We start from the raw sequence: 26,237 nt of genomic DNA on the forward strand, positions 1-26,237 counted from the left end.
CACCAGAAGAGGCTGGCCGGTAAGCAATATGTAGCTTCCATTTGACCCACAGTATCTCCCACATCTTTGTCATTACCTCGCTGGTGAAATGGCTACCTCTGTCTGACTCAATCCTTTGAGGTAGACCAAAGCGGGAAAAGATGTGGTTAATCATCAGGGCAGCTGCTGTTTCTGCCTTGCAGTTTGGGGCCGGGAGACATTCCACCCACTTGGTAAACAAGCATTTGACCGTCAACATGTACTTGTTTCCTCTAGACGAGCGAATCACAGGGCCTACGAAGTCGATTTGCAAATCTGACCATGGCAGTGTCATCCCCCTCTTTTGGAGAGGCGCCCAGTGTGTGAGGGATGTTGGCTGAAATTGTGCACACACAAGACACCCCTTCAAGTATTGGTCGAGGTCCTGCCCCATGTGTGGCCAGTATGCAACCTCTCTTAAGATTTCCAGTGTTGTGTGAAACCCCCTAAAACCGGCAGTGGCCGCATCATGGGCGTGACTTAACATCAGGCTTCGGAATGAGGTAGGAACCACCCACTGATCATGGCCAGCTTGGGATTTCCTTACCAACAAACCGTCTTGGATTCGGAACATCTTTGGACATTTCATCAAAACTCTAAGGTCCTCTTTCCCAATGTAATCGGTATCCGCCAGGGGAAAGTTCTCAGGGTCCTCAATGTGTTGGTAAAACTTACCAATTATTGGATCCCCCTTCTGAGCCGTAATCAAATCGGCATCTGGGGTCTCCTCACTCCATTGTGCAGTTGAAAGATCATTGTGAGCATTTGTCTGGGACGTAGTGATAGCAGTGACCTGGATTTCCCCCAACAGGGACTCTATTTCTATTAGATCCCCTTGGATGGCCCCGGTTTTTGCCAGCTGATCAGCTAAGTCATTTCCAGTTTTGTCTGGTCCCTCTACTTTGGAATGACACTTGATCTTTTTCCAGTAGATGGTCATCCCATTCGATGTGACCAGATCATCAATATTTTGGATTAATTTCCCATGTTTCAGGGGTTTGTTATTAGCACATAACATGCCTCTGGTTTTCCAATTAACCAGGTACTCCACGAACCCGTTCCGGACATAATCCGAATCTGTGATTATGACCAGTTCGTGGAGTTGATGTTGGACAGCAGTGAGGCTGGCTTGAAGCACAGCCATCAACTCTGCTACCTGACTACTTTGGGGACCAATTTTGTACCCAGCGGAGGGTTCTGGGGACTCATTCACCCATTCATTCCCTACGCCAGCCACCAGTTCTTTTTCCCCGTTCTTGTCAACATGGTAAGAGCATCCATCCACATAGACAGTGGGCATTCCCTCACACTTGTCTTCTTCAAAGACTTTGTGTGGGGAATTAAGGTATGCCTCCATGTTGTCCTTGATTTTTAGACTTTCGTCCTCGAGACAGTTTTCTCTGGCACAGTCATGCAAGTCAGCCAGACCTTGCGCGAGGGGACTCTTCTTGTTTTGGCCATATCTGACCTCCACAGGATAGCCTTGCATTGATAGAATCCAGGAAATAATTCAGGAATTACTCACATTTCTGGCCTGGATTCTGTCACTTTGGAGATATTGCAGAGGCTGGTGTGGAGTCTCCACTATGATGTGTTCCCCTTGGATGAACGGGCGGTAATTCTTCAATGCCCACACCATTGCCAGGAGTGCCTTCTCACAATCGTTGAAGTTTTCCTCCACAGAGGATAAAGTTTTGCTCGCATAGGAGATTACCTTATTGACCTTGTCATGCTTTTGGTATAATACTGCCGTCAAGCACGTATTAGAGAACCCTGTCTCCAGGAAGAACTCCTTGTTTCTGACAGGGTAAGCTAGGCAAGGCGCTTTTGAGAGGCTTCTTTTGAGCTGTCTTACTGCCTCAGATTTTTCTGGACCCCATTCCCACTTGACCCCCCCTTCAAAAGATGAATCAGGGGTCTAGTGATCTCTGCGTAGCCCTCAATGAACTTTCTGCTGTAATTAGTCAGTACAAGGAGGCTCCTTAGTTCCCGCAGAGTTGTGGGGTCTTTTAGTTTCTGAAGTGCTTCCACTTTCTTTTCCTGGGGACAGAGACCCTGAGGAGTAATCTAATGCCCCAAGAAATTAACACGGGTTCTACACCACTGTGCTTTCTGAAAGGAAAGTTTTGCTCCGGAGTCCCTCAACTGTGTCAGGACCTAACGGATCTCCGCTATGTGTTCCTCCACAAGTGAACTTTTGATGAGGACATCATCTACATAAGCAAGGTTACCCCGCGCACCCAGGTCGGGCATGGCCTTATGTAGGAAAACGTTGAATTCATTGCCGGAGTTGAGGTATCCAAAGGGAGTCCGGGTCCATGTGTATTGCTGGCCCCCAAAGGTAAAAGCTAGTTTGTATTGGTCCTCCCTACTGACAGGCAGGGTGCAGTATCCATTGGTCAGGTCTATTGCAGTGAATACCTCTGACCCCTGAGTCTGGGCCAGCCCTTGGTCAATGTAAGGCACAGGCCATTGGGAAGTATGGACCCATTTGTTGAGCTCCCTAAGGTCGGCAAAGAATCTCCACTGGCTGTTTGGCTTCAATATTCCCAGCACCGGATTATTGAAGGTGCTGTGTACTAGATCGATTATTCCCCAGGACTCAAGGTTCTTAATTATTTCAGTAAGGGACTCCATTGATGCGAGAGGCAAGCGATATTGCTTCACAAACACCGGAGTCATGCCAGGGTCCGTGGGAATTGTTGTTGTGTGGATGTCGGTGCGACCACAGTCATATGAGTCTACCGCAAAGAGATCTTGGAAATCCCAGAAAACTTGTTTCAACTTTTGCTTCTGTTTCAGAGTCACACAGGCATCAGCTAGGTTGACTCTCTCTTCCACCATCTGCCTGAAGCCTGGAAAGCCTTCTGGTTTTGCTATCTCAACGGCCTCCTCCAGCTGGGTGGAGAAGTCCCTGGTCCGAGTGCTGATTTGGACTGGAGGCTTCAGGTGGGAAAGGCAGCCCTCATGGACCTGGAAAATCACCTCATCCCTTCTGAAGTCACAAGTCACGTCTTCCTTACCATAAGGGCAAGAAGTGTACACCAGGAAGTTCCCCCCATGCCGGCTAAAGATCCTGTCTGGTGTTGTATTGTCATCACTGTCACAGTCAAAACAGTCCTTGGGGATTTGTCCTAACAGTTCATTTCCTAAATCAATGGAGAAATGTCGGTCATCAACCACCATTAAAATAATGGTGCCTGCGGCTAGAGTAATACTCTTTAAGTCGCTGTTATCCACCTCTATTGGAATGGTGTCATGTTCTATGTTGACTAATGGTGTTGGGTTTACCCTTAACCCTTGCTGTTGAAGGAAAGCATTTAGATGAATATAAGCATCAGGGTTTTTCAATTTTTGTCCTCTTTTAACTTTCACTTCCAGGGAGAATTGTCGGGTCCTTTCTGAGATGGTGACTTCCTCCTTAATCTGAATTTCAAGTGCATAAGGTAGCAATTGAGCTGACCTAAATGCTTTTTCTGGATCATCAAAGCCCATGGGATTATCCGCTAATCGGGACCAAGCTTTGAAGTTTATTAGGTCCAATGGCAAAGCGATTGAGAATGTCACTGCCTAAGTAAAAGGCGCCAGTGACGTCTCTCACGACCCAACAATTATGGACTATGCTCCTGTTGCAAATGGAGATTTTGAGCATACACCTGCTTAGCAGGAGATGTTTGGAATTAGGTGCTTCCAGGTCCATTTCCCATTTGTCTATCAGTTTGAATGTGGGAATGGCTGGATCTTTTGGGAGTTGGCGGAACATGGCTTCGCTGATGAAGCTCTTACCGTTGTTCACACACACTCGGGCGAGAACTGAGTCCTTCCCATCATTTAACTGAACAGGGATGAACAACTGCTCTCCAATTTGCTGAATATCAGCCAGACTCTGAGCTGATTTCACATCTTTCTGGACTATAGGAGTGGGAGTGTCTGATTGTGGATTGGTAAAGAATTTCAGAGTATTTCCTTCCAGTGTGGAATACCACCTTAAACTGGAAGGAAGGTTGATTTTCAGAAATAGAGAGGACCCCCCCATCACCAGTCTGTTGTCCTACTGCTATTACTGTCACGTCTGGAATTTGGTTGTTCTGGAAGTGAAATTCTACTTGGTCAGATTTTTGTTCAACCATGTGGCAGGTGCCATTTAAACTAACATGGTTGACACTCTGTTTTAATTTTATTGGTCGGTTAGTCTGGGTCCAGAGGACCTTGTTTACGCAATCTATTAGAGGTGACAACCTTCTCAGGAGGTCATTCCCTAGTAAACAAGGGGTGCCCTCTGGAGTCACTACTATGACCGGGTGTTTCACCTTGTGTCGCCCAATTTTGATGTCCAAATCCGCAGTCCCCTCGACGGGAATTTCCTTCCTGTCAAAGTTCTGGAGTTGTCCAGGAAGAGAGGTGAGAGGAATACGGTAATTCTCCCCCCTTCCTGCATTTAGTTCATCAAAGGCCCTTTTGGACAGAAGGGTAGCTTGGGATCCAGTGTCCACCAGTGCCAAAATTGTACCCTGCCCCTGTACTTGTACCAGGGCATAATATCTTCCCTCCTTCTCCTCAAGGGGGCACAGATAATGCACATTTTTGGACTATTGGTGGGCTAACTTTCTGGTTTTGGACATTGAAAGAGAAGAGATTTGGGCAGAATTCTGTGGAGAGTCATGGGAATCTGAAAGAAAAAGTTGGCAACTGGAAAGGGAAGTGTTTTTTGGTTCCCCTGGTTCCAGTTCTGGGCCGCCCTCCCCCTTCTGGAGGCAGTCATCAGGATGGGTTTGACCCTTGGGATTTTGGTATAGTTGGTTCTGGGATGTAATGATGGGCGACGACAGCTCAATCCCCACATCTACCCAGTCTGGGTTGGAATCCCTTAGGACCCATTTTTCCTTGGGAGGAGTTCCCCCATCTCTGAAGGAGAAGATCCTTTCCCCAGGATCCTCTGAGGATCCCTCTCCCTCAAATAGGAAGACCTGTACCTCCTCCACAAAATGGGTCTGTTTGGGTACTTTGTTTCTCCTACCTCCTCTCTGCTCCTTGGGCGGCAGACTTCCAGGGGTAGGAGATTTTGTTTCCGGTTCCTGGGTTTCCAGGGGCTGTTTACAAGTGGGGAAGGAAGCTTCCTCCAAGGCTTTACACCCCCCTTCCCCTTGTGCCTCCTCACCGGGAACCGGTGGGTTATCGGGGTGCTGCCCCCGTCATTGTTCTGGAGCACTAGGTCCAGAGTTTGGGGCATTCTGTGCAGGCATGCCCATCTGAGGGTTCTGTTGGGCCCTCAGCATGCGGCCCAAATCCTGTGCCATGTTCTGAACCTGGCGCTCTAACTGGGAAACCCGCTCAGGCTGATACGGGGTCCTATTTTCTCCCCTGGGCTGATCCCGGGAAGGGTAGCTAACCCTTCTCTGGTAATACCCTGGGTTGGGAAGATTTGGGTACCCCTCCACCCTTGGCCTCCCCTCTCCTGGATTAGGTTGTCTGGGCTCAGGAAAGTGGGGAAAGAAGGATGGATGATTTTGGGGCTGGAAGTTGGGTGGATACCTTGGGAACAAGTTCTGCCCAGGATTTGGTGAATTTCTGCCCTCCTGGAGGAAGTGCGGAGGGAAGTTCCCTGGGTTGGGCGCTTGGTTGGATCCCCCCCCCTTGGGCCGGAGGGGTCCACACATAACCCAGGATTGGTCTGTTTCCCTTATAGCGGGGACTTACATAGTCAGGGGAGCGGGGGACCCCATTTGTGGTACTACCTCCTTGACTCCCTGTCTGTGACTGGCCCGAGGGCCTTCTGGGCTGTGAATTATTTGGTGCAGGCAGGTTTTTAGGTCTCCCCATCTCCAAATATAAAACGGGGGCAACCTTTACCTCTGCCACCGTGGCAGCAGCAGGGGTGCTGTTGGTTTTGGGGTTTTTGGGCTGATTCTTATTTTCCACCGGTTTCTGCACCTCATAGATGCAGGTGGCTTGCTCAATGACCCAGTCTAAAGATCTTTTCTCCTGAAAATCTCTCACAAGCTGGGTCATTATGTATTTGGGGAGAGCATGGAAAAATGTGTTGATGAATTCTCTGCTGTCCGTGCATACCCTTCTGATGGTCTGCGCAAAGGCACGCTTCAATTCTTGCACAAATTCTTGTGGGGCCTGATCCTCCCCACATTGCAAATTGTAGGCTGCCTTGCGAGCCTCTTGGGGATTCCGGTAAACAGAAAAATGTTTCAAGATGGCCGCCCTATAGGTGGACCATCTTGAATGATAATGGTCCTCCAGCCCCGCAAAGAAACTGGAGTATTCTGGGGAGAATGTCGATTTGACGTACTGGATGCAGCTACTGCTGTCCTTCAAATGGAAAGTCTCCATCATTTGCTCAAAGAGCTCCACATGTTCCCAAACAGAATACTTGGAGTTCTTGTGATAAGGGGTGATGACACTCATTATTGCCATGATCTGCTTTAAGGGGTCCTTAAGCAAGGCCCTTTTTGCCTTATTGGCCTTTTTGGTTCGGCTAGCTCTGGTCCACTCATCCTCTGACTCAGAGGCACTGCTCCCAGAGGTGCCCGTCTGATCTTCCAGGTTTTCCCGGATTCTGCAAGCCTGGGAATGGCTGGCAGAATGTGGGGACCTGGTCTCCTGTGTCCTGGGCCACTCAGAGGAGTCTTCAGATCCCTCCTTGCTGCCAGGATTTGATGGGTACCCCCTCCACTGACCTAACTGGGCGGAGGTTTTCAGGATGCCCTTAGTGGGCCTACTCTCCTGGGGTTCCCCACTAAATTGCACTGTGCTTAGGTGCCCATATCCGGATGCCCGCCCATCCATTCCTGGGAGGTACTGGCCTATGAACCCCATACTTTTGGCCGGATAGTTATCTGCCCTCCCTGTGGCCCTGTGATCATGTGCGCCAGGGGACATGGGGGTGGCAGAGTCCAAGGACTGGGAGAGATAAAGGCCTCTGGTACTAGGGCTCCTGAGGTTATGCTCAGGTGTTTCCCTTTCCCAGCGAACTTCATCTCTATCAGCCCCTGCTCCCTGTTGCAATGCAAGAGCCTGCACTTTCAGTTCCTCAGTTAAGGCCTTACTAGACTCTATCAGTCTCTCCTGCATGGCTACCTGTTGCTGGAGCCTATCATTGTGCCGACAGAGAGCCTCATTCTCTCTCTGTGCCTCCTGATTGGTTCTGGAATACTGGGCCAGTCTTTGCTGCAGGAGGGTTACCTCCTGAGTCCCATCCCTACTGGCCGCTCCTTTCTTGCCAGAGCATCTTCCACCCTCCTGGTGTGCTCTAACAAGTTCTGATGCTCTTTTTGGAGGTCACCCAGCCCCTGGAGGGCCAAGTGATTTCCTTCAATTTTTTCTTTTAATTGGCAGACTTCCTGGCCTAAGGTGTCCCTTTCCTGACTAAGAGCCTGCATCTGTGCCGCCAGGTCGTCCCTCTGCCTTTGAAAGGCACCAGCTTTCTGGCGTTCTTGATCAAACTCTGCCTGGGTATCCAGGTCTTTCAAAATCAATGTATTGCTTTCCTCTTTCTCCCTATCTAGGTGGCTTTGCAGGGTGACTACCTGCTCTGCGCATGCCCTTTTAAAGTCTAGTTGTTGCTCCAGATTTTTCTGTCTCTGCAGTAGGGAGTCCAAACCTTCTTGGTACTCCTTCTGCAAGGCCAGAAATCTGGTATCCTGGTCTGCCTTTTCCTGTCGCAGGATATCCATATCCTCCTTTATTTTACAAATGTACTGCCTACTATCATTTTCTGACTCCTGGCTCCTCTGCAGCCTCTGCTCAGAAGAGACCAGGTCAGATTGGGCCTTTTCTAACGCCATCTGTTGCCTATTTGCCAGATCTTGGCCTTCAGCACATTTGTCCTGCATGGCTCCCATATATAGATACAAATATGCCGCTATCCTGGCAATCTTATTGTGTTCATCTTTGGCTTTAGGAGCCATATATAGTTCACTCAGGGCCACATGTAAGGGACCCTGATCTCTCCACATATCTGACCCAGTTGTAGTGACCTATTGTGTGATCGCCTGCAACCATACATTTTGGTCCTGTTCAGACCATTGACCTTTCACAAACAGTTTATGTAAGAGGTGCTCCCTAGCTATCTTCATATCTACCAAGGTTGTCATTCTGGAGATTGATTTCCTTCCTGACTTACAGACGTTTGTATTTTATTTTGCAAAACAGACCGTTTCCTTAGAGCGTTCCTTTGAGGAGTGCTTTACAGCGTAACACAGCGTGGTGATCTAACCGGATATGTATCCTGTCAGCTGGCACACTGTATTAATCTGCACAAGTTTTAGTTCTAATCCAGAATCCCCGGCTATGAGCCCCCACTTTGTTAAAGACTCCAATCAAGCAGTTCCACTAAGTCAGTGCCTTGTCTGGGATTGCTCAAGGGAAGCCCTTATTTATATATTTTTATGTCCAGTTCGTGTACTCTGGATGACAACCCTTATATAACACCCCTCTCTTAGAATCCCCCTGACCCCACTGAGCCAAGAAGTAAGTTTGTTTTGCAAATTTAAAAGGTTTATTTGGGAATCAAACAATATATATATATATATCGCACTTTTATAAAAAATTAATAATTGATATCACACTTAGACATATGACAGTGATCAACAATGGATGATGTTATACTAGCACACTGGTTTAATTACTTAGGAGTAGTATAGAAAGAACAAGGTAGCTGAGAATGCTTTATGGTTTCAAGGAGATGCCAAGATGAATAAAAGGCAGTACAGAAATAAACTTGATATGATTTCAGCAAAAGATTATATGATTACTTTTTCTCTGACAATTCACTCCTCCCCTATGCAATGTAAGGAGATGGAAGTAACACACACAGTCTTCAGGAATACAATCACAGCACAATCTGAATTCCGTTCCCCCCTAGCAAGCTTAGATCACAGGGATGATTTTAAACACAGGCAAAGTACTTTAAATTTGGTATGCAAAGAAGGGAAAAATATGCTAAACATGATTTTAATTCCCTATAAGAGATTCAGGGTGGGTGATATCTACTTTAAATTAGTTCAGGATCACTTTAGCAATGCTCTATGAATGATTGTCAGGGTGCAAACGAATTTCAGCAAAGGAAAGCAAGAAGCTGCTATTTTGACAAGTGAAGAAATTTGAGCCAAAATCGCAAATCGCAGCACTTTTTCCGAATGCGTCGAGTGCGATTACGGAAAAAGTATAATGAATAGATTCTGGGTTTGTTGCAAAGCCTAGAATCTTAGCTTTAAAATGAAAGTTAGATCTCACTTCTATCACTAACGGTTCAAGAGATACGGACGATTTTATGAAGGTAGTTTTTCAGAAATTAAATAGATTCAAAATGGCAAATTACACTTTTACAGGTTTAAAATCGGGGAAGGAACACACGATTCCTATGATGCAGTTCTGGACAGGTTCAAATGTTTTGAATCAGATTGTTTTAAGCTAAGAGATTGGTTTTGCACAGTTCTGGCTAAGTACTCACACTATGAATTTGAAATAGGCCGTCAGGGTCTGGTCAGGTTGGGACTGGACTCCAGGCGGTTGGTTCTGAAGTCACAGCTATCTGGGTCAGCTCTGCTCTGCTGGTCTGGTCTGGATCTCTGGTTCTGGTCTCTCTGGTTCTGATCTGGTCTGTGGTTCTGCTATCGGCACTTCTTTCTGGGTCTGCTACCGGTTCTGGCAAAAGTTCTTGGCAAAGAATTCAACAGCTCGCCCCCGGCTGTAGAATAGTTTGGTTGGATTGCTGGATTCTGAAGGCCTGCTGAAAAAGGATTTAGCTGGTGGTCCAGGCCTCTCTGCTTTAAGTTCTGGAGTGAAGTTCTGGAGTTCTCTGTCAGCGTGCTGCGCAGGAATTCAGTTGAAGGTTAGAAAATGAATGTGCCTGTCTGGCTTCCAGTGGCTCTTTTTATGTCTTTTGAAAATGGGTGTGGATGCTAACTTTCTTTGCCCAACCCACTCATGATTTGATAGGTCAAGGATTTCTCTTTGACCTGATTTGAGAAGGGAGCAGTGAGTCATCAGGTGTCATCTTTATGGCATACAGAATGAACACTCCCCTTTGCTTTTACCTTAGAAAATCATTTTCATAACTAAACACATTTCCTAGATACACAAGTGGTTGACATTACATATACACATCATATATCACATAAGGTAGTTTATGTTCCAACACTGATGTTTCTAAGAGCTTAGATTAAGAAATGACAACATTTTGCGCTTTTTGGTTGGTTTACCAATATTGGATTTTTACCAAAAATGACACAGATGTACACCGCCTCTCTACACATATTCCAGTAAATGTTCATTTTTCTAGCGTGAACCCTGTGTCTGCAATCTCCATAGTTCATGGGGTTTTGCCTCAGAACATGGTACAGAGTTCTAACACCTCTTAAAATGTGCACAGAAAAATCACAAGAATAATGACATTAATTATATAATTTTGACAAGTCCGTACTATGAATTATCCATCTTTTTTAAAATGATTCTCTGGCCCAGAGGGGTGTGGTTTCCCAAAGCACATGGTGGAATTTCTGGTTTGTCCACTTCCTCCAACTCAAGTTGCTCACAGAGGCACTGCCCCTCCCCGTTTCTCTCAAGAGGAAGCCATTTACGACCACCCTAATTTAACATTTGCCTGGGCCAAGGAAGGCTCATTGTTCAGTTTCCTGCAGTCCCCAGCTGCTCCTCCCCTAGTCCAATCAGAGAGGTGTCATCTCCCTTTGGTGAGGGCAGCAGAATGCAGGCCAGGCCTGGGAAGAGTGGCTGAGCAAGTTTCAACTCCTGTCGGGGGTAGTTGCCAGGCAGAATTCAATCTCTTTAAGCCAGGCTTCAGCTAATTGTCACTTTTGTTCCCAGTTTTTCTTCATCCAAATCAAACTTATAATTTTTACACATGCAGCTAGAATGCTGATTCTAAGTTCAAAACTATGACATTTAACAGTTGCAAACTATGTGACACTCAACAGTAGGTCACTCATTTATTTTAAACATTTCGATTTTAGTGGCTTTAAGTCCAATTTCACTTCAGCTGCTGACATCCACAGCTCAGCCAGTTTCATTATGAACATTATTTTGGGCTCTTTCTCTTTCCAGATTTTGTATGCACACAAGTCTACCTTCTGCCAAATGTCTGCTGGTGTTCATTGAGATTTTTGAATATCTTGCAATGTTTAAAATATGCATTTTTAGCTTGCATTTCAGAGAAACAAAGGTGATTTCAAAGCGCTTTTTGAACTAACCGGCACTGCTGTTTTTCCTTTGGCACACATTTCACCCATGGCACTCCTGGCCCGTCACGCTCGCACTGGTGGGTGGCAGGTCAGGGGAACATTTGGTGTGCGCCAAAACTGTGCGGTTTTCCTGGATTCTGGCTCAATGTGGGCTTTTCCGCCATCTTGGATTTCCTAAGCCCACAGCACCAAATGTTGCAGCATAATAATCCAAACGTGGGTCAATACCCCTGACAATCTGTGAGCGAAACTTGTAGCAATGCTGTCGGTTCTGTGCCTGCTCTGTTTAAGAGTTGTACTATTCAAGTGCTGCTGCCCATGCTGTCTCTGTTCTGTGCAGTTGTCGAAGTGTACAAAAAAAGTAGTGGACCTATGTTCCCCTTGCCCGCCCCCTTCCACTCCCCCACCAGCCACCCCACCCCCCACTCTCCAGCAACCCAATACTCACCACCCACAGTACAAACACCATACCTCCCTTTTCTCCCTGCACCCCACACTGCTGTCATTACAGTACTATTAAGACAGACGCGAACATAAGGAAAGAAAATGCAGCATTTAAATGACCACCATTAGTTGGTCATTGTCCACCACAGCATGCAGCTTTAAGTGCCTCCCCTTCTAATCACCCACCATTCCCACCACTTAAGGGACAAGCCTAAAACTATAACCACACACCGCTGCTCATTACCTGTACAGACACTGGGCCTGATTCATAGAATATTTTGCACGGTGCAAAGTGACTGCACTGCCAACAAACATGCTGATTCACGGAACAGTACAAAATGTCTTTTTTGCTGTGCACAGTCCCTTTGCACGGCAAACATACACTTTGCACTTTTCCATGAATCAGGGTGGGGCAGTGCAAAGTGTATTTTTGCCGTGCAAAGTGACTTTGCACGGCAAAAAGTCACTTCGCACTGTTCCATGAATCAGGGTGTTTGTTGGCAGTGCAAAGTCACTTTTCAGCAGTAAAACGTCACTTTGCACTGTGCAAGAAAATACCATTAATCGGGCCCACTGTGATTGCAGAAATCCATGATTAATTGCAGAAGGCACATATCTGTGTCAGAACAGGGCTGTATGACTGCTTACCAATGATCGTTATGTCCCAGGCAGTCTATACAAAGAAACAACAGCAGCCCAGCACCCAAGATAGTGCAGCATGCAGTGCCACTGGACTGCTACCTGCACAACCCAGCTTCAAAACCCCAGTAGGGAAGAAGTTACTAAATATATAAAAAAAAGCTGTCCATCAGTACATCACTACCATCCAGGAATGGTCCCTGGGATAAGTAAAGTAAGGGAATGATCACTGATATCCCAAAGGATTAATGGAGCGTGGTACCCTTTAGTTCCCACCCGCTTTGACCTCTGGTTCTATGGGTGTGAAAGAACCTGGCAGTGCTGCAGCCAGTGCTGCTCCTGTTCTCAGTGGGAAGTTTGCAAAGTTGCCCCTGCTTTACATGTTATACCATCTATGCAAGAAGAAGCATTGACGGCTGGGGCCCATGATGTTCTTGTTTTGTTAAAACAGCCTGCAGGTGTTCATTTATGCCTTGTGTGAGGGACAAAGTTTGTATGTGAAGAGGTAGGTCTTTGGGGTAGGGCATGCACATGTCAACTATTCTGAACCATAGTCACTGTGTTAGCTTACATTTTATGTATTCTGACAGGGTCTGTCACCTGACTCTGTCAAGAGGGTACGGGGACCCCTCTCATCTTGGGGTGGGAGGCCTATGAGGGTGGAATCCAGAGCCAGTCCTACACCAGAAGGAGAAAGTGGCAGTTGGAAGGCCACCATTTCCTGCCCTTTCGTATGTGTCTGTGTGCCCGGAATTATAACTTAATCACCCCATACATCTGTTACCAAATGCTGGCCAGTTCTTCTCTGTTTGTTCTTGAGAACCAGAAATTCCAGAGGGAGACCAAGAACCAGCACAATCGGCAGCACAACACCAACAAACCGCTGCGTGGTACTGAAGAACTGACCAAACCAAGTGTCAGTGCATATTCCGAACACTGCCACCCTCTCCTTACAGCAGGTGCACTCCCTTGCACCAGAGCCGTGGAGCGGCCCTTCAACACAGGCTGTAAACCGCTTCAGACATAATAATGCTTACCTGTAAGAGAGCAGCAGAGCAGCTCCATAACAAAGACTGCCATATCAAGGACTTAAGCCCTCACCCAAATTCGAACTTTTACTGTAGCAGGCAGACGAGCTGTGGCAGACGTACATCAGAGAAAGGGGCAGGTTTTAGACCCCCTGTATATGTGTTTTGATGACAGGAGTTGTTGGGTTGTTCGGGTGAGGTCAGAGAGGGATGAGGCATCAGACAAAGAGATCAGCAGGAGGAAGGATGGTGTAAAGTAGCATGGAGGCATGTCATAGAAAAGGGGAGGTATTGGCTTGTGGAAGAAAGTGGCACTGTGTTGTGAGTGTGTGTGTGTGTGCGTGTGTGTGTGTGTGTGTGTGTAGGGTGTGTCAGTGGAAGTGGTAGTAAAAGAGTAGGGTGAGTGAAGGGTGACTAAGGGAGTGAAAGGAAGGTGACTGAGGAGAAGGTGGGGTGGAGTAGTAGTGTTGTGGAGAAGGAGTGATAGTAGTTTTGAGGTGGGGGAGTAGTAGAGTAGAGGTTGGGGTTTTAGTGGAGTGGAAACAGAGTAGCAGTGGTGTAGAGGTGGGAGGAGTGATAGTGTACAGGTGGGAGAAGCAGGGGTGTGGAGGAGAGCCTATTAGCGGTGTAGAGATGGGAATGCAGTAGCAGTGTAGCAGGGGAGAGCAGTAGGTAAGGGGGAGAGAGAAATAACATTGGAGAGACAAAGAGAGAGAGACAGAGAGAGGGAGAGAAAACAAGTAGGAAGGGAAGGGAGGAGAGCGGCAAAGCAAGGGGATAGGCAGTAGAACATCCAAGAAAGGAGAATAAGGGTGAAGTTATATTCACTCCTGAAAGATTGTTAGCATATTCTATAATTAACTCATGTTTGGAATTTTCCAGTGATCTATGTGCCTGAGGCAGAAGGCAACCGCCATTTTCAGATATGGAAGACCGATGCAAGGTTCCTCCTCGAAAAAAAACAAACAAACAATCTTTCTCTTTGGTAAAGCAGTGACTATTCTCTTCTCTTGAAGAAAGAAGATGAGTTATATAAAAAATCACAAGAAATGGGTTTAGCCCAATAAGAAGTCAAACCAAAAAATTAGTGGGCACTACTCTGTTGATCACATTATGTTGAAATTCAAAATTAGTTTTTAGCAAAGATTTGATTGTTATATCAAACAAAATAGTAATAATTGCAAAATAATCTTTGCAGGAGCTGACAGTCACGAGTCTGGAGACACCCTGACTCTAAAAACAACTGCACGAAAAAAGGCTAGGTGTAAATACCAAGCCATACCGTCGCTCTCTGTAAGTCCCAGCTTGGGATGTTAAGATATAAAGAAATTTTAGATTAATAGTTCCAATAGTATTTTGCTTATAATGAATAATAAATAAAGTTCAACTTGGGTTCTGTAATAAATCAGTCTGTTCTTTGTTCTTTTGAAAATAAGTTTTATATCCAAAGGATTCTTTTATCACTAATAATCTCTTAGTGAGGAAGCAGTGAACAAATTCATAAAATTCAGACTTGAGTGCCAATGCATTTCGGAGTTTCCTCCTTCATCAGGGCGAGTCCAACTTAATGCTATAAAATCATCATGGTTACGTAAACAACAAATGCAATCATACATAAAAGGAAATGAAGCATCACATACCAAATTCAATTGTAGTCAAATATCATACACATGTTGAAAAGAAATTATACAAAAATTAATTAGTGGAGGGTTAAAATAAAAACTAAATAAATAAAACTAAATGAATAAAACTGAACTATTACGTAAAAAAACAACTGGTTACCTATTGTTGTAGTTGACTGTGTTTAATCAGGACCTGTAGATGCCAAAGGCACCTTAGGTCTGTGCTTTTCTATTTCGCTGTAGCTGGCGGCCCTGTGTGTCTCTGTGCGATGTACTTATACTAATGTACACATTATTAAAAGCCTAAAACCCTCTCACTGCCAAGGCGATGTCTGCCCAGCCACCATCATTAAGGATGGAGCTAAATTCCTAGCCCCCTTCATAACCACTGTGATCAACTCCTCTTTCGCCTCCAATCAGGTACCCCAAAATCTCAAGGAAGCCTGGGTCATGCCACTACTAAAGAAAGCCAATCTGGACCCGAACATCCCCACCAACTACAGGCCTATCATCACAGTCCCCTTTCTCCTAAAGATCCTGGACCGTGAATCATATTTGCAAATCCAGAAACACCTAGATGTGAACAACCTCCTCGGCCTTAGACAATCCGGATTTAGACCCAGACATGGGACTGAGACTGCTCTCCTAGACCTAAAGATTCAAATGGATGAGGCAAAGGATAAAGGCAAACTTGCAGTCCTCCTATTACTAGACCTATCTGCAGCCTTTGACCTTGTTGACCACCAAATCCTGGCCAAACACCTCTCCACTGCCGCAGCTTTCTCCTCTAATGCATCTGATTGGATCAAATCCTTCCTAGCAGACCGCACTACCAGAGTCTTTTCACCCTCAGCCTCCGCAGACCCAACTCCAATTCTGTGTGGCGTCCCGCAAGGCTCGTGTGTGTCACCCAATTTATACAACATCTTTACGAAGCTCCTCTTCGACCGACTTGACAACCTGGGTGTCGTCTATACCAACTACGCTGACGACACCCAAGTCCTCATCCACCTCACTGGCTGTTACAACCATGACTCTAAATTACTCAACAGCATCTATCTTGAAATCCAAGCCTGGATGGCTGACAACGGTCTTTGTCTCAATGACGACAAGACAGAGCTGATGATCGTAGGCTCCCAGGCACGCCTGAACAAACTCGACCGCAGCTACTCGTCTTTCGTCGTTGACAACAACACAATTAGCGTCTCCAAAGAGATAAAAACGCTGGGGGTCTACCTCGAGTCAACCCTCTCCCTCAGAAAACAGGTCACCAGCATTGCATCCTTCACAGCCTACACAAACAAACTTATATATAGTTGCAAACCCTTCCTATCTACAAGTAGCTGCTTAACACTAGCCAGAGCACTCGCTCTCTCCAAAATTGATTATTGTAACACACTATTCCTCGGCCCTTCGGAACATAACCTCAACAAACTTCAGGTGCTCCAGAATAACTCATTAAGAGAAGCTCTCAGCCTCCCGAGATCCTGCCACATCACCACACACAGACAAAACGCCAACTGGTTGCCCATCCGCAACAGAATTACCCTTTCCACCCTGGCCATCACGCACAAATGCCTCACCAATTCCGCACTGAAATATCTCGCAGATAAACTCTGCCCCCACCAACCCACCCGCATCACTAGATCTTCCAACTCATCAAATCTAATGATCCCAAGGTATAACCTCAAATCAGCAGGCGGCGCCAGCTTCCCAGTTCAAGCAGCCAAACGCTAGAACGCCATCCCCATCACCCTCAAACAGGAACCCTCCTTCCTCACCTTCAAAGCCAGCACAAAAACGTGGCTAAACAATAACCCTTCTCAGTAAGGGACCAGCCACCTCAGTTACAGATCCCAATGTAACCAGCGTACACCGTTGCCTTACTATCTGTGTATCTTGTAAATCGACCCAACTGTAACCAGGGTCACTGTAACTCGCTATCGACCCAACTGTAACCAGGGTCACTCCTTCTGTTATTTACTGGTATAACCTGCATACCTATTGCAACCTGTAACCTACATTCTCAAGCGCCCAGTTACCCATGGGTTTGGAACGCGATACAAATTATAAACAAATACAAAATACAAAAATACTCTGTTACATTCAATAGACCGTGTGTAAATATAAATGGTAATACCTGAATAAATAAGTAACTGAAAAGTGTTAAAAGTGAGACCAACCTGCGCTGGAGGCCAGTTTCTTTCCTCTGCCGCGGCTGGGAAGCACGCGTGAAGATTTCCGTGTTCAGATATTCCTTGTAGCTGTCTGAAGACGTCTGTCTTTTGTAATTCGATGTAGCATGCGGCGGGATACGCCGCTTGCCCAAAAAAAATGCTGAAGATGAATTAAACGAACTTAGATTCATGTGGTGTACTGTGTGTGTCAATGGAAAAAGTAAAAGTGCAGGATGCGAAACCAACCTGATAGAAAAGCTAGGGTCTGCCGTGTGCGGTAGCTGGACAGCGTGCGCAGAAATTTCCGAGTTCTGTTGTCAGCCGTTGTCTGGGCAACGGAGCTGGTAGTATGAGGTCGCGTTGCGCAAGAATGAGTGCGGCGCCAAATGTTACTGGATATGTACGTGTCATGGTGGTGTGAGAGTACGTTGTCATGGCAACAGAGAAAACTATGTGTGCGTGCCCAGCTATACTCGCTGGTGCGCCGCAAACTACAAAAGAGTTTGTGTAAACTACTCTATTGAGTAAATGTTGAGATATGTGTCTAGACCCCAAAATAATCGCTGTAAAACAATAGATGTGCAAATATTCAAGGTCAGAGAAAATAATAATCCCAATTATGGAAAGAGTAAAAGTTAACAACCAGAAATAGAAAAAATCCTGCAAACATGTGGATAACTTACAACAGTAATGGCTATATTAAATATGTCTCAAATTATCAAACCAGAGGTAATAAAGTAACCTGAGGCCGCAATGGTGTCGCAAATGGCAGCACCTTAGGCCCTAGACTGTGCGGTCCAGGAACCGGTCGCAGGAGTGCATATTTGCCTGGCTGCAATGTGAAAAATGCTGTCATTCTAATGCTAATTACCTCATATTATAAACAAAATGTGTGGGAGGACCCACTGTGCACCTTTCAATATGTTTACATGTGTCTACATATTGCATTGGTAACAGAACCACATTTCTTCACCCTGTCTAAAAGAAACAAATTGTATTAAGCCAAACAATTCTGCAATTCAAATGCCAGTTTCAACCTTTTTCTAGCAAATTGTGTTGGGGAGCCCCCTGTACGAAGTTTGATGTGATTAAGGGGGTAATTCATAGATTTCAGTGCAGAGGCGCACGCGAGCAGTGCAGAGAGGGAGCGTGCACCAGCGTGCTCCAGCATGTGCCAAACAGCATTCTGGCGCACCGCTTATTCATGGAATTACCAAGCCATTTTGAGCGCTGGCACAGAGAACATCCCGCAGCGCCAGTTACGCCCCCCAAGAACACCTCTTATGCAAGGAAAAACCATTGAAATCCCCAATGCAGCGCAAAGGGCCGCACTAACTCTGCACCAGCTAACAGGGTCGCTACACTGCAATCGCGCGAGCGGGAAACATGTAATCCTGGGGTGCGCGGGATGTTTCACACGCGATAGGCTTTGGTCGAGCGGGGTACGTGTATTACTGGGGCGCGCGGGAAGTTACACACGCGATAGGCCTTGGGCGAGCAGGGTATGTGTATTTCTGGGGTGCGCGGGAAGTTTCACACGCGATAGGCCTTGGGCAAGTGGAGTACGTGTATTTCTGGGGTGCGCGGGAAGTTTCACTCGCGATAGGACTTGGGCGAGCGGGGTATGTGTATTTCTGGGGTGCACAGGAAGTGTCACACGCGATAGGCCCTGGGCGAGCGGGGTACGTGTATTCCTGGGGTGCCCAGGCAGTTACACATGTGATAGGCCTTGGGCGAGCGGGGTACGTGTATTTCTGGGGTGCACAGGCAGTTTCACATGCGACAGGCCTTGGGCGAGTGGGGTACGTATATTCCTGGGGTGCGCGGGAAGTTTCACACCCGATAGGCCTTGGGCGAGCGGGGTACATGTATTTCTGGGGTGCGCAGGAAGTTTCGCACCCGATAGGCCTTGGGCGAGCGGGGTACGTGTATTTCTGGGGTGCGTGGGAAGTTTCACATGTGATAGGCCTTGGGCGAGCGGGGTACATGTATTTCTGGGGTGCGCGGGAAGTGTCACACGCGATAGGCCTTGAACGAGTGGGGTACGTGTATTTCTGGGGTGCGCGGGAAGTGTCACACGCGATAGGCCTTGGGTGAACAGGGTAGGTGTATTCCTGGGGTGCCCCAACGCAAATTGGCATTGTGTGTCCTCCCAGGTGAGCCCCAACCAGCCTCCCAAGGGCCTGCAGGCAGCCAACACCCCAGGGGACTACCCTGCACCCCTGGCCATGCCCCGCAGGCAGCCCATCCACCCTGGCCATGCCCCCAAGCCAGCCCACATGTCACCATGCACAAGTGAGCACCGGCACATGTCCCCCTGCACCACCCCAGCAGTGACGGGCACCTGCCAGCAGGCCCTGACTCATGTCCCCCTGCACCCTGACCCAACCCCCCCAGCAGTGACGGGCACCTGCCAGCAAGCCCTGACTCATGTCCCCCTGTAACCCCTCCCACCCAGCAGTGAAGGGCACCTGCCAGCAGGCCCCGACTCATGTCGCCCTGCACCCCCACCCACCCAGCAGTGACAGGCACCTGCCAGCAGGCCCCGACTCATGTCCCCCTGCACCCTCACCCACCCAGCAGTGACGGTCAGGCCCTGACTCATGTCTCCCCCAACACGTCAGAAAGCTACACAATCATGGGCCTCATGTCCACCAAAATCCCACAGCATGCCACCCCAGTCTTGAGATGCAATGAATTTTCCAATCCACCCCACACTGACATGCCTATCCCATGACACAAACCAATAGTCAACTATGCACATCAACACATGTCCATCAGACACACACACTGGGGGCCAGTGTGTTATGGGTCGTCGTTCACCCCCCTCTGTGCGCAAAACCCAGCCACCTGCACCTCTAGCACTTCGACTTCCTAGTGCAACTACCAGAATGAAGAGGAGATTTGTGGCACTCCCCAAAAGAATTCGGCATTATGCTGCCCCATTTCGTGCACGATGGCAGCTGCCGTGGAAGTTAGCGAATCGAAAACTACATTCCCCAGCAAACCTGGCTCCGTACGGTAGTTTGCCGGTAGAGCCTCGCATTGGCTTGCCCCGCCTCTCTCACTGATGTAGTCCATGGAGACAGCCAGGGCGCCGCTTCTGTTTACAGCTACTCCCGGCATTTAGAAGCTCCATCTTCAATTGCTGAAAACCTCCTTGTTCTTACGGTTTCGACTCGGACTGTTTACTGGACCCTCTATTTTGGAATACCCTTATTGAACTGCCTTCCCGTGTACCGAACCTGTTTTGCTTCACGGACCCCGCTAGAAAAAGTTTGTCTTTGTTATTGTCCGCTAGTGTACCAGACCTTGCCTGCCTTCGACTTCCTATCTCAGGAATAGCCATCCCGACTGGCTGTTCTGCATCGCGCCAAACCTCACCTGCCTTCCACCTACCTTCCCTGGAACTACCATCCCGACTGGTTGCTGTCATCATCCTTCGTTCATCAGTGGTAAGACTTTTTGCTTCACAAACGGAACATTTGGAAAGCCCCTGTTTAATCCGTGCACTCAAGGACGCTCTGCAGCTGTGCACCATCCCGAATCCAGTGCGACTCTCGTGCCGCCCGGGTATTAGCATCCTCCTACTAACATTTCCTTTTTCTTATTTTATCCCGGTCGTTGTGTTCTAAGCTACTCAAATCCTCCATTCATTCTCCACTGGTAAGATCCTGTCCACCTCTTGAATTGTGTCTTAGTTTAAGCCAGTTAGATACTAAGTCTTGTTATATTCCTAGGTGATTCCCGAATTGTGCTGCTCTTCTATCCCACGGGGGGAAAAAGCCCAGGTATTACATTAGTTAGTAAGGCTTACAGGGGACAACTGTTACCTTCGTGTTACTCACTTGTTATTTTTCCTTTACAGCCTGGTTCGTGGCGGTGCGCTTTCTCCCCGCCCTTCTGGGTGATCAGTCCCCTTGTCTGGTTAAATACAGCAAGTGGTCATATCATTTTGAAGGTCTTATTCCCTCACAGAGAGGAGGCTTGGGTAGAGGCCCTACCCAAAGCTCTTCAAGCAACTTCCTGGGTTTTGGATACTCCCCGGTTCCACGCACTCATCTCACCGGTGAGTAACAAAAACAGAAGCCATGGATGAAGCTGATCCTTTGGCTGCTTTGTTTCGTTTGGTGTCTGAGTTACGATCTGACATGACATTAGCTCATGACGCCATGCATCAAAGGATCGACAGCTTACGGAGTATTCAAAACCCCCCGACACTCGGGGTAGACATGGCGGGTGCGGCCGCTTCAGGTTCCGGTCTACCTTCAGCTTCCGCCTCTGGGTTCTCTGCGACCCCGGTTTTGATGGCCACTCAATTCCCGTTGGCCCCTCCGGAACGCTTTACGGGAGATCCAAAACAATATCGGACCTTCATGAATCAATGCAAATTACATTTTTTGTGTCGGCCCACCGCCTTTCCAAACTCCACCACCAAGGCAGCCTTTATTCTTTCCCATCTCGGGGGTACAGCGGCTGCGTGGGCCAACCCTTTACTTGAGTCCAACAGCTACGTCCTCTATGACTGTGACGAACTTATATTGGCCATGAATAAGGTTTTTGATAACTGTTACAAATCTCAAGCATCGGACCTGGAGTTGTTGAGTCTACGACAAGGCTCTTCTTCTCTTTTTTCTTATCTCACCAGATTCAATCAGCTAGCTGCTGAAACAGACTGGCCTGAAGAGAAGAAATCAGCCGTATTCTACCAGGGGTTGTCCGAAGAACTAAAAGACATCCTAGCCACAGTACCGGTCGTTCCGACCTCCTTCGGTGAATTATTAGATTTGGTGTTGCAAATAGATGCCCGAAGGTCTGAAAGAAGAGGAGAACGTAAAACATCAATCCTTACCCCTGTTCCAGCAGATGTAGTTACTCCTCCTCTTTCGATTCCAGAACCCATGCAGATAGGGGCGGTGAGGGGTCCTTTGACTCAAGCCCAACGTGAATATCGACGTTCACATAATTTGTGCATGTATTGTGGTTCTTCAGAACATCAGTTGAAAGACTGTCCCAAAAGACCGGTCAAAAAGGCGGGAAACGCCAAATCCCGGCGATAGATAGAGTCCCTACGCCGGGAGTTTCTTCATTGGACTCACAGGGTTTTTTGTCTGCTCCTGTCAGTCTTCCTGTGTTATTTACCACGGCCAAAGACGCTACGTTCCCCTCCGTGGCTATTATAGACTCCGGAGCTACGGGGAACTATATGGACTTTGACTACGCTGCAAAAAACAAAGTGCCCATTCTACCAAAGGCTCAACCCGAGAGGGTCCATACTGTGGACGGTACAACTTTGGTATCCGGTTTGGTTACACAGAACACTTCCCTTGTCAGCATGAAGACCGAAGATGGACATGTGGAATCGCTTTCATTCGATCTAATCAAAGCTCCTCAATACCAGGTCATATTGGGTATTCCATGGTTGCAACACCACAACCCTGCTATTGATTGGGTAAAGAAAAGTGTTCGATTCCCTTCTTTGGAGTGTAATGAAAACTGCTTTCAGGATACGTATGTATGCCCGGAGTCTTCCTGTCAAGCTCTGGTGGCTTCCTTGTCTGTCATAGGTGCCATCGTTCGTGACGCTAGTAAGGATATCCCTTCTGAATACGAATCCTTTCGGGATGTGTTCGATAAGGGCAGGGCAGATCGATTACCGCCTCATAGGACCTATGATTGTCCAATAGACCTGTTACCTGGGGCCAAGATACCAGCCGGAAGAGTCTATTCCCTTACCTTACCAGAAGACAAGGTTCTGAAAGAATACATAGATTACGCGTAATCTTCGTATTCCTGGAAAACGTATGCTGCTCCCGAAGTTTGTGGGTCCTTTTCCCATTACGGAGGTTTTGAATCCTGTGGCGATGCGTCTTTCTTTACCAACTTCGTGGAAACTGCATCCTGTTTTCCACGTTAGTCTCCTCAAGCCTTGCCTTCCTTCCACGCGCCTACCTACGCGACCTTGCGCTATTCGCGTGGATGGCGAAGATGAATATGAGGTTGCCGATATATTGGACTTCCAGCTCCGCAGGGGTCGGCCCTTTTATTTGGTCAATTGGAAAGGGTATGGTCCTGAGGATAGGTCTTGGGAACCATTGTGTAACATCCACTCACCTGAACTCCTGCGACGTTTCCATGCCTGCAAGGGGTTGCCGCCGTCTTTGGGGGCGGATGCTGTTATGGGTCGTCGTTCACCCCCCTCTGTGCGCAAAACCCAGCCACCTGCACCTCTAGCACTTCACCTTCCTAGTGCAACTACCAGAATGAAGAGGAGATTTGTGGCACTCCCCAAAAGAATTCGGCATTATGCTGCCCCATTTCGTGCACGATGGCAGCTGCCGTGGAAGTTAGCGAATCGAAAACTACATTCCCCAGCAAACCTGGCTCCGTACGGTAGTTTGCCGGTAGAGCCTCGCATTGGCTTGCCCCGCCTCTCTCACTGATGTAGTCCATGGAGACAGCCAGGGCGCCGCTTCTGTTTACAGCTACTCCCGGCATTTAGAAGCTCCATCTTCAATTGCTGAAAACCTCCTTGTTCTTACGGTTTCGACTCGGACTGTTTACTGGACCCTCTATTTTGGAATACCCTTATTGAACTGCCTTCCCGTGTACCGAACCTGTTTTGCTTCACGGACCCCGCTAGAAAAAGTTTGTCTTTGTTATTGTCCGCTAGTGTACCAGACCTTGCCTGCCTTCGACTTCCTATCTCAGGAATAGCCATCCCGACTGGCTGTTCTGCATCGCGCCAAACCTCACCTGCCTTCCACCTACCTTCCCTGGAACTACCATCCCGACTGGTTGCTGTCATCATCCTTCGTTCATCAGTGGTAAGACTTTTTGCTTCACAAACGGAACATTTGGAAAGCCCCTGTTTAATCCGTGCACTCAAGGACGCTCTGCAGCTGTGCACCATCCCGAATCCAGTGAGACTCTCGTGCCGCCCGGGTATTAGCATCCTCCTACTAACATTTCCTTTTTCTTATTTTATCCCTGTCGTTGTGTTCTAAGCTACTCAAATCCTCCATTCATTCTCCACTGGTAAGATCCTGTCCACCTCTTGAATTGTGTCTTAGTTTAAGCCAGTTAGATACTAAGTCTTGTTATATTCCTAGGTGATTCCCGAATTGTGCTGCTCTTCTATCCCACGGGGGGAAAAAGCCCAGGTATTACATTAGTTAGTAAGGCTTACAGGGGACAACTGTTACCTTCGTGTTACTCACTTGTTATTTTTCCTTTACAGCCTGGTTCGTGGCGGTGCGCTTTCTCCCCGCCCTTCTGGGTGATCAGTCCCCTTGTCTGGTTAAATACAGCAAGTGGTCATATCATTTTGAAGGTCTTATTCCCTCACAGAGAGGAGGCTTGGGTAGAGGCCCTACCCAAAGCTCTTCAAGCAACTTCCTGGGTTTTGGATACTCCCCGGTTCCACGCACTCATCTCACCGGTGAGTAACACAGTGATTGTGTAAACCCACATTTTGACATGCATTAACCCAATGAGCGAATCCCACACATGGAAGTAAAATATCAAAATGTATTATGAACAAAAAGAATGTAATGAAATGAAAGCATAAAAAATGTCAAACATGAAATGAAATGCATGTCCAAAACATAATAAAAGGAAATGTGTAACCAATGCGAAGAATTCCCAAAAAATAATCCTCCAAACTCTCCGTCCACCAAACAAAATCCAAAGGAAACGTAAAATGTAAAATCCATTGATCCATGGGCAATTTCCAAAAATAAGTTCTCATAAATCCAATGTTCAACTATGTACAACAAATTTTCAAAGGATCCATGAGCCCAACGAAAGAAATGAAACCTATCAAAGAAACTACCTAAGAAATAACTGTATACAAAAGTGTGGGGCATAGTCCAATCACCCCAAAATAAAGCAAAACGAAAATGAAACCTAACACTAAAAACTATATACAATGGCGGCGGGCTAGCCGACGGCTCACTTTCCGATTTCCCAGGCCAGGGCACCATTGAACTCCTGCTCTATGTCCTGGAGGTGGTCCTCTTCCATGGCCCAGAGGGTTCGCAGGGACGATGTCATGTTCAACTCCAACTCCCTGCGAATTGCCTCGAGGCACTTGGCCCGCCTCAGCGCCCTCCGCATGGAGTTCTCCAACCTGACCATTGTGAGCTGTGCCTCTTCTTCCCGCCACCACTCCGCACCTATGGCCTGGCCCAACCGCTGCCACACGGAAGACAATCCCAATCCTGGGTCCTCCTGCCGTCTGGCCGATGCTGGACGTCCGACTCCTGACTGTGGCAGGGATGTGTCCTCCACCAGCCTGGCCGCTGGGTCAGAGGCAGCTCCACAGGGTACCCAGGTGATACATTGGTGGGAAGATGGCATGGAGGACGACTGGCGCATAGGGGATTCAGGTGAGGAGGGGGTTGGAAGAAGGTCCAGCATATGGAGGAATCCAGCACTGGTGACCAGTCCCAGTAGGTCAACGCGGTCAATGAGGCATCCAAGATGACGTGCAATGTCTTCACAAAAACACTGCAGGTCACCTCGCATGCCCCGTTGACACAACGCTATCCCAGCCAGGACAGGCTCAACCCGGTCCCGGATTGCCACGTCCACAGGGAGAGGAAGGCCAGTTGTTGTGCGCTTATCCCCTCCCTGAAAACGGGTCTGGACGTAGGCATCCCTGCTGGTGCGGGATGATGCAGTCACAGAAGCAGGGACAGGATTACACACAAGCACATCCACGGTAGCCTGTGCTGCCTCCTGTCCCTGCCCCTGCACTGCACCACTAGCACCAGTGAAATCCCCACCTCCAGACCCTGTGTGTGTCCCTTCCACGGCCTCCTCCTCCACCAAACCCCCCACCAACCTGGATGACTCTGTGCCATCTTCCTCTGTCGGACCCTGTGGGGTCTGAGCTGCCCCTTCTGCTGCCGAGGAGTCCACCTCCGACCTCTGCCTCTTGCACCTACCCTCGGCAGCTGCGGCCTGGGACGCGGCACCAGACTCCTCACTCCCCGACGAGATGACAACATGGGAGGGGAGCTGGGCGTTGCATCTCCGGCTGGCAGTGCGATCCCTGCTGCTTTGCTCCACAGCACCCTCTCCGCCCTCTTCATC

The sequence above is a fragment of the Ambystoma mexicanum genome, chromosome 1q (assembly GCF_040938575.1).
Source record: "Ambystoma mexicanum isolate Mex_15411 chromosome 1q, UKY_AmexF1_1, whole genome shotgun sequence".
Classification (NCBI taxonomy): Eukaryota; Metazoa; Chordata; class Amphibia; order Caudata; family Ambystomatidae; genus Ambystoma; species Ambystoma mexicanum.